The following is a 17375-nucleotide window of genomic DNA, read 5'->3' as shown; positions in this document are numbered from 1 at the left end:
GGGTTCAATCCGTGGGTTGGGAAGATCCCCTGGAGAAGGGAAAGATACCCATTCCAGTATTAGAATTCCATGGACAGTATATCCATGGGGTCGCAAAGAGTCAGATGTGACTGAGCAACTTTCACTTTCAGGTGAACAGGCCCAAGTTTGGTTTGGTAACAATATACTATATGGTCATCTTAAACTTCCTACTGGCATTGTAAATGAGCCTATATCCCAGACAACATCTCATCCAAGTTCTGTTTATACCTCAGTTGTGCCTCTGTTGGTACTTTGAATTGATGCTTTCGAACTGTGGTGTTGGAAAAGACTCTTGAGAGTCTCCTGGACTGCAAGGGGATCAAACCATTCAGTCCTAAAAGAAATCAACCCGAATATTCATTGGAAGGACTGATGCTAAGCCAAAGCTCTAATACTTTGGCCACCTGCTGCAAATAGATGGCATCATCAACTCAATTCACATGAGTTTGAGCAAACTCTAGGAGATAGTGAAGGACAGGGAAGCCTGGCGTGCTGCAATCCACATGGTTGCAAAGAGTCAGACACAACTGAGTGACCGAACAACAACAACTTCTGTTGGAACAAATCTCAAAATCAATTTTATTTTTCAAGGCTTCTTTTGCCAGTTTTTGGCTTCCTTCTTATTGGTGGTCTGCTCCTGTCCATAAAGACCAGCAGTTTCAATGATAGGTACAGGTATATGGAAAAGACTTACCAGAAGTTATATCTCTAGAGATCTCAAAAGTTTCTCAGCATTATTATATTCAGATATACTGTAGAATGCCATAATAATAATTACTTCATTCATGCATTCACTTCTGTTGAATGAGTAGTTACCTTTTGCTTTAGGTATAGAGAGTGATTTGACATTCAATATCCTATCAGCTAGTCTCAGAATGAACACAGTCCCATCATGAGGCCAACTATTTTCCACCACTTGGCAGCCTGCTGTCAAAATGGCAAAAATATCATTGGGTCTCTGACAAAGTTCTTTTGCTGTGCAAGAATTTCACATGAATCTCATCAATAATTAAGAGCTGCTAAAAATTCTCTTCAGCTTTTTGGAAGTTAATGAAAACACCTGTGATTTAAAAATTGGGCAATTTAAAAAATCTTTTCTGAGTCTCTTTCATGAAGACATTGTTAAGCAGAATTCACATCCTGAAATCCTAAACCTCCTTTCTGGAATGTAAACTGTAGTAGTTATAGCCTAGAAATACAACCACAAGAGACCATACCTTTGGCACTCACGTGTGCAATAAGGGCATGAAGAAAATAGTCAACTCAGTAAAAAGAAACACATGATCTCAATGCTGTTTTCCACTCACATGTTTTCAAGAATTTTTTTTTCTTTAGTCTCAACATGGTAACCCTGCTTAACAATAACCAGGCAGGACATTGCTTCCTACTTACAAAGAATTAAAATAAAATAAATGAAATGAATTGGATTATTTGACTTCAAGTACTTACACTGCTGATCTCTTCTTTCCAGTAGCAGCTGGAGAAATGCAGGCAAAACACCACGCTTCAGTTCAGCTTTACTTTATAGCTTGACTGACTCCAGATGCTAGGATTATTCAGGAAATGTAATTAGTTTCAATTAACTAACATCTGGCCAAACATAAACATCCTATTTGGGATTCAGGTAAAAGAAAGCACATTTCTACAGAGCAAGCTTGTTTACTGAACAGTCTGAATAAGTTTAAAAAATTCTATTTATGTCATTGAAAAAGAACTAACTTATTAGAAGTGGCTTTTAAAATGTATTCCTGGAGATTTTCTCCATGTCTAGGTTTCTGGCTTTACCTTCAATATAGTTGCATGGTTTCCCTAGTGGCTCAAACAGTACGAATCTACCTGCAATGCAAGAGACCCAGGTTTGATCCCTGAGTCAGAAAGAACCCTGGAGAAGGGAGAATTCAATGAACAGAGGAGCCTGGCGGGTTATAGTCCATGGGGTTGCAAAGAGTTGGAGATGACTGAGTGACTAACACTTTCTTTCACTTTTCATAATTGCATGAACCAAAATCTGTTCGCATAGTACCAAGTCAAATCCTATCCCAGCAAATACAAAGTCATCTGAAATCTCTCTATTTCAAGGAAATTTTTAAATCTATTTTCAGCATGACAAAATAAACATCCCTTTGGAATTGGCTGTAATAGGATTTGAGTGGCTCTTCCATGTAATAATATGTTTGAGGGAAGAATTTGGCTTTGTGGTAGTCAAAAGTGATTCTTTACATGAGAGCTGTACATGACAATATAAATGATAAATCTCTAAGTTGATGTGCTGAATGTAGAGGCCAAACTAAGACCACCAGGCTTAATGGGGATAAAAGTCATACTTTATTCAAGAGAGCTTTTTCTATACGTGAGTTTTGGGGCCATCAGCACATATACTTCTACCCATATTTGAGACTTCAGAGAATGTAAATCTGTCAATTGTCTACATAGAGAGCAAGTTTCAATCTATAACTAGAAAATGGCCAAGAACTCAAGTTCCATATGACCTAAGTGGGAAAATATTTGGTTTCTTGCTCATTTCCATATTTGTAATATTCAGATAAAACTACCTTTAATCATCATCCATACAAAAGACTCAAATCAAAAAGCATGTTTAAACTCATGGGGTTGAAAAACATTTGATGCTAATGTAGCCTGAAGTCTTCTGCAAATACAGGTTTGTAATGCACTTTGACATTCTACCCTTCTGTAACCACAGAAAGAGATTAATTGTAGAGGTCACATTTCACTTCCTAAAAAACCTTTCTTATTTTACCTGTTCTATGTGGAGAAGGAGATTGTCCTTGGTGACAAATTTCAGTCAGTCTACTAGCATCACTGCCATATTCCTCACAGCTTGTCTTAGGTACATAGATCATACACATGAAATAAATAGCATGCAAAACTAAGGAACATATACAATAATGACAAGCTATATTGTTAAGCAACTAAAAAGCAACTTCAAATTTACCTCTTACTTTTGCATTCATACATACTAAATTTTCCCTTTTAGAAAGGAAAACACACACACACACACCCATACACATGTGCATGAATGTACACTATGGACACATTTCCCTAATATGTATTTCCTAATACTATTTACTTATTTCTAACTTGGAAGGCGATCAGTGCAAACAAATAGAGGAAAACAACAGATTGGGAAAGACTAGAGACCTCTTCAAGAAAATTAGAGATACCAAGGGAACATTTCACGCAAAGATAGGCTCGATAAAGGACAGAAATGGTATGGACCTAACAGAAGCAGAAGATATTAAGAAGAGGTGGCAAGAATACACAGAAGAACTGTACAAAAAAGATCTTCATAACACAGATAATCACGATGGTGTGATCACTCACCTAGAGCCAGACATCTTGGAATGTGAAGTCAAGTGGGCCTTAGAAAGCATCACTACGAACAAAGCTAGTGGAGGTGATGGAATTCCAGTTGAGCTATTTCAAATCCTCAAAGGTGATGCTGTGAAAGTGCTGCACTCGATATGCCAGCAAATTTGGAAAACTCAGCAGTGGCCACAGGACTGGAAGAGGTCAGTCTTCGTTCCAATCCCAAAGAAAGGCAATGCCAAAGAATGCTCAAACTACCACACAATTGCACTCATCTCACATGCTAGTAAAGTAATGCTCAAAATTCTCCAAGCCAGGCTTCAGCAATACGTGAACCATGAACCTCCAGATGTTCAAGCTGGTTTTAGAAAAGGCAGAGGAACCAGAGATCAAATTGCCAATATCCGCTGGATCATCGAAAAAGCAAGAGAGTTCCAGAAAAACATCTATTTCTGCTTTATTGACTATGCCAAAGCCTTTGACTGTGTGGATCACAAGAAACTGTGGAAAATTCTGAAAGAGATGGGAATACCAGACCATCTGACCTGTCTCTTGAGAAACCTGTATGCAGGTCAGGAAGCAACAGTTAGAACTGGACATGGAACAACAGACTGGTTCCAAATAGGAAAAGGAGTACGTCAAGGCTGTATATTGTCACCCTGCTTATTTAACTTCTATGCAGAGTACATCATGAGAAATGCTGGGCTGGAAGAAACACAAGCTGGAATCAAGATTGCCGGGAGAAACATCAATAACCTCAGATATGCGGATGACACCACCCTTATGGCAGAAAGTGAAGAAGAACTAAAGAGCCTCTTGATGAAGGTGAAAGAGGAGAGTGAAAAAGTTGGCTTAAAGCTCAACGTTCAGAAAACTAAGATCATGGCATCTGGTCCCATCACTCCATGGGAAATAGATGGGGAAACAGTGGAAACAGTGTCAGACTTTACTTTTTTGGGCTCCAGAATCACTGCTGATGATGATTGCAGCCATGAAATTAAAAGACGCTTACTCCTTGGAAGGAAGGTTATGGCCAACCTAGATAGCATGTTTAAAAGCAGAGACATTACTTTGCCAACAAAAGTCCGTCTGGTCAAGACTATGGTTTTTCCAGTGGTCATGTATGGATGTGAGAGTTGGACGGTGAAGAAAGCTGAGCACCGCAGAATTGATGCTTTTGAACTGTGGTGTTGGAGAAGACTCTTGAGAGTTTCTTGGACTGCAAGGAGATCCAATCAATTCATCCTAAAAGAGATCAATCCTGGGTGTTCATTGGAAGGTCTGATGTTGAAGCTGAAACTCCAATACTTTGGCCACCTCATGCGAAGGGTTGACTCATTGGAAAAGACCCTAATGCTGGGTAGGATTGGGGGCGGGAGGAGAAGGGGACGTTAGAGGATGAGATGGTTGGATGGCATCACCGACTCGATGAACATGGGTTTGGGTAGACTCCGGGAGTTGGTGATGGACAGAGAGGCCTGGCGTGCTGCAGTTCATGGGGTCGCAGAGAGTCGGACACGACTGAGCGACTGAACTGAACTGAACTTGGAAGGAAGGTTATGACCAACCTAGATAGCATATTTAAAAGCAGAGACATTACTTTGCCAACAAAGGTCTGTCTAGTCAAGGCTATGGTTTTTCCAGTGGTCATGTATGGAAGTGAGAGTTGGATGGTGAAGAAAGCTGAGTGCCAAAGAATTGATGCTTTTGAACTGTGGTGTTGGAGAAGACTCTTGAGAGTCCCTTGGACTGCAAGGAGACCCAACAAGTCCATCCTAAAGGAGATCAGTCCTGGGTGTTCACTGGAAGGACTGATGTTGAAGCTGAAACTCCAATACTTTGGGCACCTCATGCGAAGAGTTGACTCATTGGAAGAGACCCTAATGCTGGGAAGGATTGGGGGCAGGAGGAGAAGGGGACAACAGAGGATGAGATGGTTGGATGGCATCACTGACTCAATGGACATGGGTTTGGGTAAACTCCGGGAGTTGGTGATGGACAGGGAGGCCTGGCGTGCTGCGATTCATGGGGTCTCAAAGAGTCGGACACGACTGAGTGATTGAACTGAACTGAGCTGAACTTGTGGTCAAAATTCTAGATGGAACAATTTACACTGATTCTTTAATTTTTCTCCTCTACTCTCTTTCCCCAAACCATGCCCTCCTTTCATCCCTTCACTGAAAGACAGGAATTTCTCAATGCTTTTCTTGCATTATTTCTATGCTCAGTTGAATACAATGAACCTTCCCTCTACTTGAAAATATTCTACGATGTTGGCTTTCAACAAACTTGCTTCTGTCCTCAGCTTCCCACCTATACCTTTCCTGTCTGCTGGCTCCACTTCCTCTGGGTTCTCTTTAAATGTTAGTGTTGCCTTGGATGTCCTCATGCTGTGCAGTCTCCATGGCCCACCCATTTATGACTTCAACCACCTCTACGCTGACAGCTAATGAATCTATATCTTGAGCCCACAGCTTATTTTTAAGTTCCAGACCTATATTTCAAACTTTCCACTATTTACTCAGCTGGATAATGATTGTCCTCTAGATATCTCAAACTCACTGTGTTCAAAATGAACCTCCTCAACAGTGCTCTGTAAGAACTAGCTCCTTCTGCTAAATCCCCAGTCATCGTCTACACAATTTCCCAGACCAGAAGCATGAGTATCATCCTAATTTTCTCTGTCTTCTGCAACTACTGCTTTAGACATCTCTCATTTGGATAATTAAAAAGCCTCATATCAACTCCTTGCTTTGGCCTTCGACCCCAGGCCTTGACAATCTGTATGTCACAGTCTAGATGCAAATCTGATCCTGTCAGTCTCCTGAGAACAATCTAAAATGTCTTCAGGATAAAAGTCAAATTCTTTCATGTAGGAAGAAATCTGATCTTTTTGGATCAGACCTGTATCAACTTTTTCAAGAGCTGTATGCCACCAACTCTGGTGTGCTAAATGATCATTTTTCAACTTGATTTCACTGGGAACGGTTTTCTAGAATTCCCTTTTCTATAGAATACCAGGTTAGAATTGACCAAAAGTAAGACCGAAGGAGACTTAAGTAGCAGAAGTAAAGCAACCACCAATACACTGTGAGGGCCACTGGTGTTCAGAGGCCAAGGGAGAGAGACGCAGACATGCTGGAAAGTCTCAGCTTGGTCTCTTTCCTTTCCACTTCCAGCTTTCATTCCTGATTGCTGATTATGCTAAGTGAAAGAAGCTTCAGGCTGACAAGAACGTACTTTACTATAAATACACAAAAGTAGTAGCCACAAAGATTAACAAATGTCAATAGACTTGTCTATCCCAGCTTCCTTAGAAGCTCTACTCCAGAAGCGGTTTCTCATCACAGATTTTTCTTGCCAGCTCCATACTAAGGCTGGTGAGTGATACTTTTCTTGTCCTTCAGCTCTCTTTTGGACCTTTGCTCATTCAGTCCCTGGGTCGAGAAGATGCCCTGGAGGAGGGCATGGCAACCTACTCCAGTATTCTTGCCTGGAAAATCCCATGGACAGAGAAGTCTGGCGGACTACAGTCCAGAGGGTCACAAAGAGTTGGACACGACTGAAGCAACTTAGCACGCACATACTTGTGTAGGGTCCAATTCATATGACAGATTCCTTATTCTGTAACCCTACCTGACTAAACCCTGACTGACACATCTGATGCACAATCTTCTTGCACTATATTGATGTACTTGAGGTTATACGTATACACCCTGCTCTTAAGTACATGTGTCCATGCTGTTCCCTTGGACTGCTATTCATTTGCCTATTCTAGTCTTCTCCCTACATTTCCTTGACTAATTTCTGTCAATCTCAGCCTTCACTACATTATCACCTCCTACTGGAAGGATTTCCCCACTATGCACACACATAATAATTGACATTACTATATCAATTACTATAACACATAATATTTAAAATTTATCTAATTTTCCTAATTACTAAACTATATAGTTTATCTAGTTTAGCCCTAGAGTATGAGACCTCTGAAAGCCAGCACAATGTTTATCCTGTACCTTCAAAACCTGGTACGAAACATAAGTGAGATCTGAAGTAGTACCCAGGTAAGAAAAAAACTCCAGCCAACCAAATCTCCTGGTATCAAGATATATGGGACAAAATTCTTTACTTATAAAGACTTTGACCTCAAAAGAAACCATGATAACTGAGATCGGACCTTTGATAGCAAATAGAGATATTTTTCAGAATTCAAAACTCAAGTTTAATGCCCAAAGGACTGCTATTCCATTTCATTTTAACAACCTGCTTAAAACTTTCTAGGTACAGCTCATCCTCTGCAGCAATGGTTTTCAAAGTAGGTCTTGAAATCCTGAGATTTCCTGGAATTGCTTCAATGGTCCATGTAGAAGAGAAGGAGTTGCTATATCCTAAATGGAAGAATATGAGATGTTATTTTACTCTCTGATCTTACTACATGAAATTTCCATGTAGATATCTTTTTGGTAAAAGAAAGATGTCCTTTATTTAAGAAAAGCTGAAAAGCACTAGCTTACAGAATAATGTCAAAGTTCCTTAGCAGAGCTGATCAAGATTCCATGAACTATGTGCCCTAACTGCAAATTCTTCTCCTGCCATCTCCTCTCTTTATATTCTAATAGTTCACAACATAGAGCACCCTGGTTTTCTGCCTTGCTTCACACTATTCCCTCTGCCTGGAAATGTCCCTCCCACCTCCTGACTAAATACACCTGTGTCAAAAATAAACTTAGACATCATTGTCTCCAAGGAAGCCTTTTCTGAAAACACAAGAAAAGTAAGTTTTCATCCTCTCCATTTGTGCGGTACCCCCAAATACATCTCTACTGTAACACAACATTGCACTGATGTTATCTTTTCAACAGGCTATTTCATATTCGACCATAAATAGTCAAAAGATGTGTCTTCATCATTCTTGTGCCTCTAGAGCTTAGCACAGGCACTGACACAGTGTTCGATAAAATCAGTATTGAATAAAATACTTCCTCATATAAAGATTTTAATTCATCAAAAAAAGAAATAAAAGAAAAAAAAATTAGACCAAAGGAAGAAGAGGAGAAAAGGAAATAGAATAAAGCTATTTTTTAAGATCCCAGAATGTGCTAGCTGGCTTCTATACACAGCCTATTTGAGTCTTACAAGATCTGACGCTGATACCTTTGTTCTCATTCTACAGTTGGGAAATTGTGGCTCACAGAAGTTAGGTAAATCCTATGAGATTGGGTATCTAGGAAGAGAGTGAAAAGGATTTGATTTCAGGGTTGCCTGACTCAAAGTCTGTCTTTATGCCATTCTACACATGTGATGGTTATTTTCTGTGTCAAATTGACTGGGATAAAAGGGCTGCCCTAATAGGTGATACAACTTTATTTCTGGGTATGTCTGCAAGGATGTTTCCAGAAAAGATTAGTATCTGAATCAGCAGATTAAGTAAGAAGATCTCCCTCACAGATATAGTTGGACATCATTCAATCCACTGAAAACCTAAATAAAGTAAAAACGTGGGACATTTTCCTTCCTTGTTTGACCTGGGATGTTCATCTTCTCTCATTCTTGGACACCAGCATTCCTGGTTCCCAGACCTTTGGACATGTACTGAAATCTCCACCATTTGCTCTAATGGTTCTCAGGCCTTTGGGTTTGAATGGGAGCTACACCATCAGGTTTCCTGGGTCTTTAGCTTGTGGATGATGGCAGATTAATGTATATTAAAGTATTACATTAAAGAAAACTGGCCAAGAGAGTGCACTTACTCTACAAATGACACCGTAATACGCCTGCTTATTTTTTTTCAAGTTTTCCTGGCAACCAAAATTTTGAAATGAAATATTCCTTTCAAAGAACAGCCATCTATCTCTAAGTATATGCCTCCTACTCAGTCAATTTAATAAACATTTATTTAGCACCAACTAAATGCAAGTCACTGAACATAGCCTTAGGGGAGACATAAAACAAGAAAGGCATGGTCCTTGCCCTTCAGGAGCTCATAATCTAAAAATACACATTAACAACTCTGAATGGAGGCAGATGGTGATAAGTGCTGTAATAGAGGTACTTACAACGTGCTAAGGAAGCATAAAGCGGGGAGAGATTAATTCCAACCAAGGAGTAATAAAACACCTTGGTAAATGTATCTTTCACTACACACCAAGAAAGTCTTTTATGACCCAAGCCAAAGAATGCATTTCTTTGTAAAATACCAGAGCTTATTCAAGAAACTAACAGACATGGGTTTTGTTAGCAAGAATAGAATTTAACAATAGAAGCAGCCCTACCTATATGTGTTTTCCATATCAACTGGAGGAAACCAATGGGTCTATCGATTTAAAGGGCCCTCAGTCTGTTTGGAAGAGACTATATGTGGTCGTGCCTGCAAATCTATGTCTATTCATAGCATTTCTTTTCAGTCTACTTGTTCACTTAACATGAAACTCTGAACAGTCGGTCTTGACATAGGAAATGTAGATTTCAAAAGATATAGCTCAGGCCTAACCAATAAAGGATGAAAGCAATTCATATTTTACTTTAATTTTAACAAGAAGCAACTACAGCAACTTAGCTAGTTGAAATGTTAATTCTAAGTACTTAAATAACTGTGAATGAGGCCAGTGCTGCTAAATGAATTCCTCCATGTGCCAAGTAGATTTATTAGGCGCTGGCACCACTGTACCAGACTGAAGTGGTTAGACTGGAATTAAAAGGGAAGGCGCAGACAATTCATACATTTCCATCACTATGGGATTAACTTACAGAATCTGTTTCTTTACAGATGTGTACGCTGCCTACATGAAGGAAAGCAGATCATTCACACTTAATATGTTTTAAAATAAGGAAATTCATATTTAATGTAAAAATAAATGATATGTATATTTTTGCATGTTTTCTTTCAATTAGCTGTTTTCCTAAGAAAGATACAGACATAGAAAAAAATAAAAGTTCCATGTGTTGCTATTTTTAAATGCTGTCTCTCTGATAAGATAACCATATACTATAGAAGAGAACAAGTGGGATCTGACAAAAGCCAATAGGCCATTAAAAGGTCTTGTTTCTGTAAAATCTTGAATCTGCTTAGACAGAAGAGGAAATTGATGAAAAAGTACCCATGACCTTGTTGCCTTCCTAGTCCACTGCTACCAATATATTATTCTAATAGACACAATCTTTCTTCCTTTTGATTGGAACAAGAAATTTATAGTACCTGTGTCTCCTTGTTTTTTTTTTTTTTTAACCAATGCTCTGTGCCATATCTAGTAAATCTGGCCTTTATCCCAACTATTGCCATTGCACTAAAATAGTCTCAATATTTATCAATTACACCCTCCACATATGATAATATTCTCTTTGTCCTTATAAAGGTGATCTCTCTCTTCTACCTCATACCACTTGTTAGGTGGGAACATTTCTCACCATATTTACTGTGAATGATCTGTGAGGACACAGTCTCTATCCTCAAGGAGCTTACATTTGAGAAGAAAAGTATTAGAGATCCATAATTACAAAGTGTGAGAAACAGTATGGGAAAAAAAGTGCTATCATAAGAGAAGGAATTGATTTCCATTGAGAGGTGAGGGAATGTCTTGCTGGGGAAGTGACATTTCACCTGAAACTTGAATGGCTGAAGTTAGATGAGAGTAGGAGGAACTTGTAGGGCTTCTCTGGTGGCTCAAATGGTAAATAATCTGCCTGCAGTGCAGGGCACACAGGTTCAATCCCTGGGTTGGAAAGAGCCCCTGGAGAAGGGAATGGCTACCCACTCCAGTATTCTTGCCTGGAGAATTCCATGGACAGAGGAGCCTGGAGAGCTAAAGGCCATAGGGTTGCAAAGAATCAGACACAACTGAGTGACTATCATATTAGGATACATTGTTAGGAAGAACTTGTAGTTCTTACAGTGAGATCAGAGATGTTTATTATACTTCATATGTGTAGAAATATATATGTAGAAATATATTCAAGTTTTAAAGGTTAAAAAATAAAAAGAAATTATTTATCATAGGAAGATGAGCTTTTTCTAGAATTATAGGATAGAATTTATTACAAGTATATGGTTTTATAAGTACACATACACACATACATCTTTCTTACAGGAATCAAATGAATTTAATAAATGGCTAGAACTGAATCAGACAAAGTCCATTGGGTTCCAACTTTAAAAAATATGAATCTTGCCCATTTAAGACATTTTAAAATGGACTTGCATCAAGATATATAATATATATGGCTTTCATGTCACTCACACTGCAGCAACTCCTTTGAAAATAGATTCAAAGTAGGAGGTTGACTTCCAAATTCATTGATTGCAAATCCATGACCCTCACAGCAAAAATGATGAAGGGGATGAATATGAAAATTAAAATTTATAAGGCAGAACAAGAACATTATAGTCAGATAGCCCAAAAATCATATCTTAAATATGATTTCACTTTCCTCATAAAATTCTTCTCTAAATTTAAAGAAATGTTTATAGTTCTCTGGAAGCAGCCTCTAGACAATATTCTTTTTATATCCCAGAACAGCACATTCCAACTTAATCTTGACATCGTCTGGCAGGTGTACAGCATGGAGTCATGGGGGAATGCTCAGAGTTGCTACATGTAGCATTTTGTGTCTTAAAGTAGAAGCTTAATTACTCATATTATTGTCATTGCTTCCCTTCAAGACATCTTATTTATAAAAGGTTTTTGACAAATAACAAAATTATTATGCTAAAACTAGTTCAAAAACTATAATGATTCTTGTTGCAGTTAAAATAAAAATTCAGAGAATGTGTGGTAAACAGACTATTAGATAAATGTCAAGTTTCTTTTTTAACATCAGGATATACTTTATAAAGACAGTTTTCTAAAGAATATGTGCAGTTGTTCTCAGACATGAAATAAATAGTAAATGTGTTTCTTATATTTGTTAAACTGGTATTTCTAAATTTTAAACCAAGTAGTGATTTTGGTTTATACTGTTAACGGATAGCCTGGGATATATTATAATTTTAAGAGTTTATCTGAGCAAAAAGTGACACACATTTGGAAGCATTCAATCTACCAGATAAAAAGGAGCTCCAAAAGAGTTTAATAGGCAGAAGAAAGTAGAATAAAAGGAAGTAATACTAGGCAAAAAGGTAGACTGATTATTGCAAAGTTATTTCCCTTTGGGGATAAAAGGGGCATATCAAGCAGATTACCTAACTAGAGCTAATCAGACAATTCATGATCAACCAATTTAAAATTCCATTTCTGGAAGAGCTGAAAGTCTTGGTTTGGTGATGTGGGGTTTAGTTTAAGGAACTCGATTTTGGGCCTATTATCTAGTTTTTAACAACATTAAGGCAATTTCCATGGTATGTGCTCAGGGATATTTTTAGCCATTTAAAAAATACAGCCCAGGGTTTCCATCTAGATTTCACATCCCCCTATACCTCAGAATAGAGCTTAGTCCTAAAGGGAATGGTGCTCAGAAAGTATGGCTCATTTCCCACAATATTTAAGGTTTCAAATACACAGTTAAGAATGAAAAATGAATAAACAAATTGGACTTGCCAGAGCTTATATCGCCAGTCAGAAAAGCAGACAAGGAGAATAAAGAGAAAAAGCTTATGTGTCTTTGTCCCATTTTAAGCAATGTTAACACAGGCAGTTTAAGAAAAATCTCTTTGCCTCCATTTACCCAACATGGAGACTTATATTGCAGTTCTAAGTCATGCAGGAAGCACACACTCACTCAAGGAATGCAACAGTGAATGACTTCTACAAAAATACCCCTTGCTTCACTCTATTTTCCTCTAACGCAGGATCACATAGAGATTGCTGCAATATCACATGCTAAATTCACTTTGTGCTTTAGTGGGCATGATCTGTTCTCCTGACATAGATAGAAATTCCCTAGGGACACCAATGGGACTGTCACACTCATTCCAATTGGGTGCTAAAATAGATTGAAATGCCAAAAGTGGTGCAGTAGGGTGCATGAAGAAGTACATGCTGGACCACTCAGCCTTGTTTCTTGGCTAAATCGTGGAAGCACAGCTGATGCAGGCATCTTCCCCAGCTCTTAGCAGCAAGAAATCCTCAACAATTCACCAAATACAAAGCAAAAAAGAAACAAAACCTGGTACAATTTTTAGTTTAAAATGTTTTAGGGAACATTTTAAATGTTTAGGGTTATTTTAAACAGAACCATCCCACTCTGTAAATGAATATATAATTTGATTCCTCCCCATCCATCCAATACCTCTTCAACCACTCTTCACCCTCAAGCATCCTCACAACCTCCCCCAATAAAGAACAATTAAACCCCATTAACCTTCAGCAGGACCACTCAGGCACAACGGTCACTGACAGCTTGTGAAACACTCACCAGATAATCACCATCAAGGTGGCTTAGAGCTTCTGGCAAGAGCAGCTAGTAGCTTTCAGCCTGGAGCTCTGAAAATGCTCTAGCTCTCTCTGGAATCCTACCTATTCTCGGGGAATCCTGACTCCCAACTTTTTAAAATGATCAGTTGTTACTGGAACAAAGTCTTCTGAGACTTCCAGAAGGGAAGGCAGCTGCCTGCCTAGTCTATTTCCCACAATATCTAACTGTCCCCAATGGGAGTTCTTAATGTTAACTCATGGGAAACTTGAGGGAATAGAAGTGTTACTGTCATTTACATATCATTAAAGAAAGACCCATGGCAAACTGCAAGATGCTATCCGGTCACCTGAGACCGTCATGAATGTCCTGTGGCAAATTCCAACCTTGTCAGTCTTTCTTGTCTCTGGGTACCACCTGCTCTGAGAACGTGGTTTGGAGACCTCCCTTGCCCCGATCTCATATCAGTATGTTCTGCTCAGTGCTCTCCACACTTTGTGAAGGGCAAGCCTAGTTTTCATAAGTCACATCAGTCTATTAACCTTTAAATATCAGTATGTTCCAGTCTTGCAGCTAAATGAATCTTGTAGAAACTGTTGGTAGGTGTGAAGCTCGAGGGCAGCATTCAAAGGGCAACTGCCTCCAGCTTCCCTCAGTAGACCCTTCAACAGGCAATGACAGGAATAAAACCTTAGTTTTGTTGTTTCTCTTCATCTCAGAGACGTACAGAAGTAGATAAATGGGGTGTAATTAACAAATATGTGCTGAGTGTTTGCTGGAGGTAAAGTATCCATAGAAGAGGGGGGAAGGCAGTTATGAAGTAATCCTTCCCACAAAATTAAAAAGGAGGGGAGAAGAAACAGAGGCAAAAGCATTCTTGTTTGTATATTTATGTATAATGACGTCTATGGCTTTTAGGTCAGCAATAAATTAATTTTACGAACTCATGGTTTATAAACATTTAGAGAAAAAAGGTAAACATTCAGCACATAGACCAAAGAGCCAAAGTGGACCCTAGAGATTATCTGGATTAACCTTTTCCATTTGCTGACAAGGGAAACAATAGTTCTGGGAAGTAAGTGGCTGAGAGAGCTCGCATGTTTCTGTGTAAACACTGAGTGGCTGTTTCTTCCACAAACAAATTGACTGTCTCCCAATTAATCAGAAAGTCAGGAGCAAAGAATTAAAACATCACTGGACTCCCAAGCACGTGTGTTTTCTTTCTCTATTTTTATACATGTTATTCAGCCCATTTATGCAGATAAAATGCCAGGAAATCACTGTAACAGTAGGAAATATTTATCCACAGATGATGAAAAACAAAGAAAAGGAAACAATAAATGGATATCATAAAATCTAAGTAATTCAAACTACAGGGATGATAGACAGGGAGAATTGCCCCATTTGGGTGAAAATTTTTATATCTTTCATATACTTTTAGTTAAATACAGCATCAAAACTTTGACTTACAGGGCTACTTTTAGATCAACTTTTATGAAAATGAGTATACTTTGCTTTATGTGTGGATGTGCTTTCTAGAAAGGTATGTGATGGGGATGATATTTTGAAAATCCTCCAGGTTATTTTATCTTTGTTTTCATACAGATTTTCCCTTCTATATTTTCCCTTCTTGTTCCCTTCCCTTTGTTCCATTAGGGATGGGCTAAGAGACTTTTGGCCTAAAAGAGGGAAGAAGTAACATGTATTATAGAAAGCGATCCACTTCAAAGGAATAGAAACTATGGGAAAAAACCTTCCTTTGGAGTCAGCTGCTGTATGTGTTTTGGGGGAAGGAATGGTGGAGCCTGAAGCAGAAAAGAACTGACAGATTAAGATGTAAGATGTAACTGTTTTCACTGTCTTCCTTAAGGTCAAGACATGAAGAGAGGGGCTGATAGAGGAGGAAAAGCTGGAGGGGTAAATTGGATATAGTATATCTACCCCTTGGAGATATCCAGTTCAGTTCAGTCACTCAGTCATGTCCAACTCTTTGTGACCCCATAGACTGCAGCACACCAGGCTTCCCTGTCCATCATCAACTCCAAGAGTTTACTCAAACCCATGTGCATCAAGTTGGTGATGCCATCCAACCATCTCCTCCTGTGCTGTCCCCTTCTCCTCCCACCTTCAATCTTTCCCAGCGTCAGGGAAATGAGTCCATTCAAATGAGTCAGTTCTTCGCATCAGGTGGCCAATGTATTGGAGTTTCAGCTTCAGCAGATATCGAAGAAAATTTAGGAGATATCCAAGAATATAGAAACTAGGGCCCCACTGCTCTGCACACAGACTATGGGAAAATTGTCTTAGGGAAGCCTTGGCTTTGGTACAGTCCTGAATCCAACATGGCATGGCATTCTCTCCATAAATTAGCTATAGCTGAGCAGGTGCCTGAGTGCAGTCTCTTGTGGCATGCATATTGCGGTAAATATGCAGAGAAACAGTGAAGGATCCATGTGTGCATGTTTGGGGGTAAAAGTATACACTGGGCTCATATGTCCTGAGAGGACCAATAGACTATAGAGTTGGCCTGGAATGAAAACAAGGCATCAGTAGAGGCCTATGAAACCCATGGCTCTTCATATGCAAATATCTTATATTCACAGATTTTCCTCTAAATTTCCCATTAGCTTCTCTAACTGAGACCTAGCTTTGCCTTGAAGACATTGCCTGTAAATGGCAGTAGCTTGTCTTTCCTACTCTTCACATTACTGTCTTTCCAGGTGGGATAGGTATTCTTCTTGCTCCTTCAATTTCCTTAAAATCCCACTCCATCTCTGTACCACCCACTTCCACTCCCTTCTCACAATAATTCACAGACTTGAGAAGGTGGTGGAGACGAACTTTTTATTTCGTGAAACTTAAGACCCTGCTTCACTGATGCACCCACAAATAACTACCTGTGTCATAACTGGTATTTCAATTTCCACACAGTTACATAGAGAAGCTTCCAATATGCTGGCTTTTTAATTATTTGATTTGTTCCTTGATCTGCTCTTCACTGATAGCATCTTCTACTTCCTCCTGTAAATACAACTCGAAGTCACTTTTGACTCCTTTGTTTTCCCTACTCCCAACTACCCTGGCAACTTATTGAGCATCTGCTTCACCTCCAAGTAGCTCCTGTGTTTCAGAAGATGCTTCTGGGGTGGGAAATCAAGGGAAAGTCTTGATTTATTGAGGGTAATTGCATGCCTCTAGCCACAGTGATTGGTTCAGAAATGGGAACACGATCTGCATACCTCAACAAAGGTGAGGAGATGTTTGTAGGGAAGCATATTTCTTGATGACCTGAGATAACTACCTGAAGATGTTCTTACTCTTTTTCTGAACAAGGTGGTATAAACATTTGCCATCTGGAACTCCTGTAACTAGTTCTGCTATGACACTGTATACCTGAAGTTAGGTGAGCAAATAAACCCTATTTTCTATTGTACTGATGCACTAAGCCAAGGAATGGGCTAGGTGAAGCAGAGACCAACAATGCTAAATTAAGTAAGTAACCATAAGCTAGATTTGCTGAAGACATATCAGTGGCCTGGAGCATTCCATGGACTGTATAGTCCATGGGGTTGCAAAGAGTCAGACACAACTGAGTGACTTTCACTTTCACTTTATCAGTAAGCTAGGCATCAGCAGTACGTGAACTGAGAACTTCCAGGTATAAAAGCTGGACTTAGAAA

At 39.1% G+C, this 17375-nt stretch overlaps 1 long non-coding RNA gene across 2 annotated transcripts in view; it reads right to left on the bottom strand.

The window, feature by feature from the left end:
- Window positions 1-576: 576 nt before the first annotated feature.
- LOC145542907 (uncharacterized) overlaps window positions 577-17375 on the bottom strand; it is a 78389-nt gene continuing 61590 nt past the window's right edge. Inside the window, exons 3-4 of one of the 2 annotated variants that reach the window (XR_014080243.1) lie at window positions 7615-7739; window positions 577-1567 (exon numbers count right to left, since the gene is read on the bottom strand). This is a non-coding gene — a long non-coding RNA (uncharacterized LOC145542907). The remainder of the gene's footprint in view (window positions 1568-7614; window positions 7740-17375) is intronic. The other variant, XR_014080242.1, reaches the window with a different exon arrangement.

This window comes from Giraffa tippelskirchi, chromosome 3 (assembly GCF_054371585.1).
Source record: "Giraffa tippelskirchi isolate mGirTip1 chromosome 3, T2T-mGirTip1v1.2.pri, whole genome shotgun sequence".
In the NCBI taxonomy this organism is placed as follows: domain Eukaryota; kingdom Metazoa; phylum Chordata; class Mammalia; order Artiodactyla; family Giraffidae; genus Giraffa; species Giraffa tippelskirchi.
This window is presented reverse-complemented; position numbering and strand designations above follow the sequence as displayed.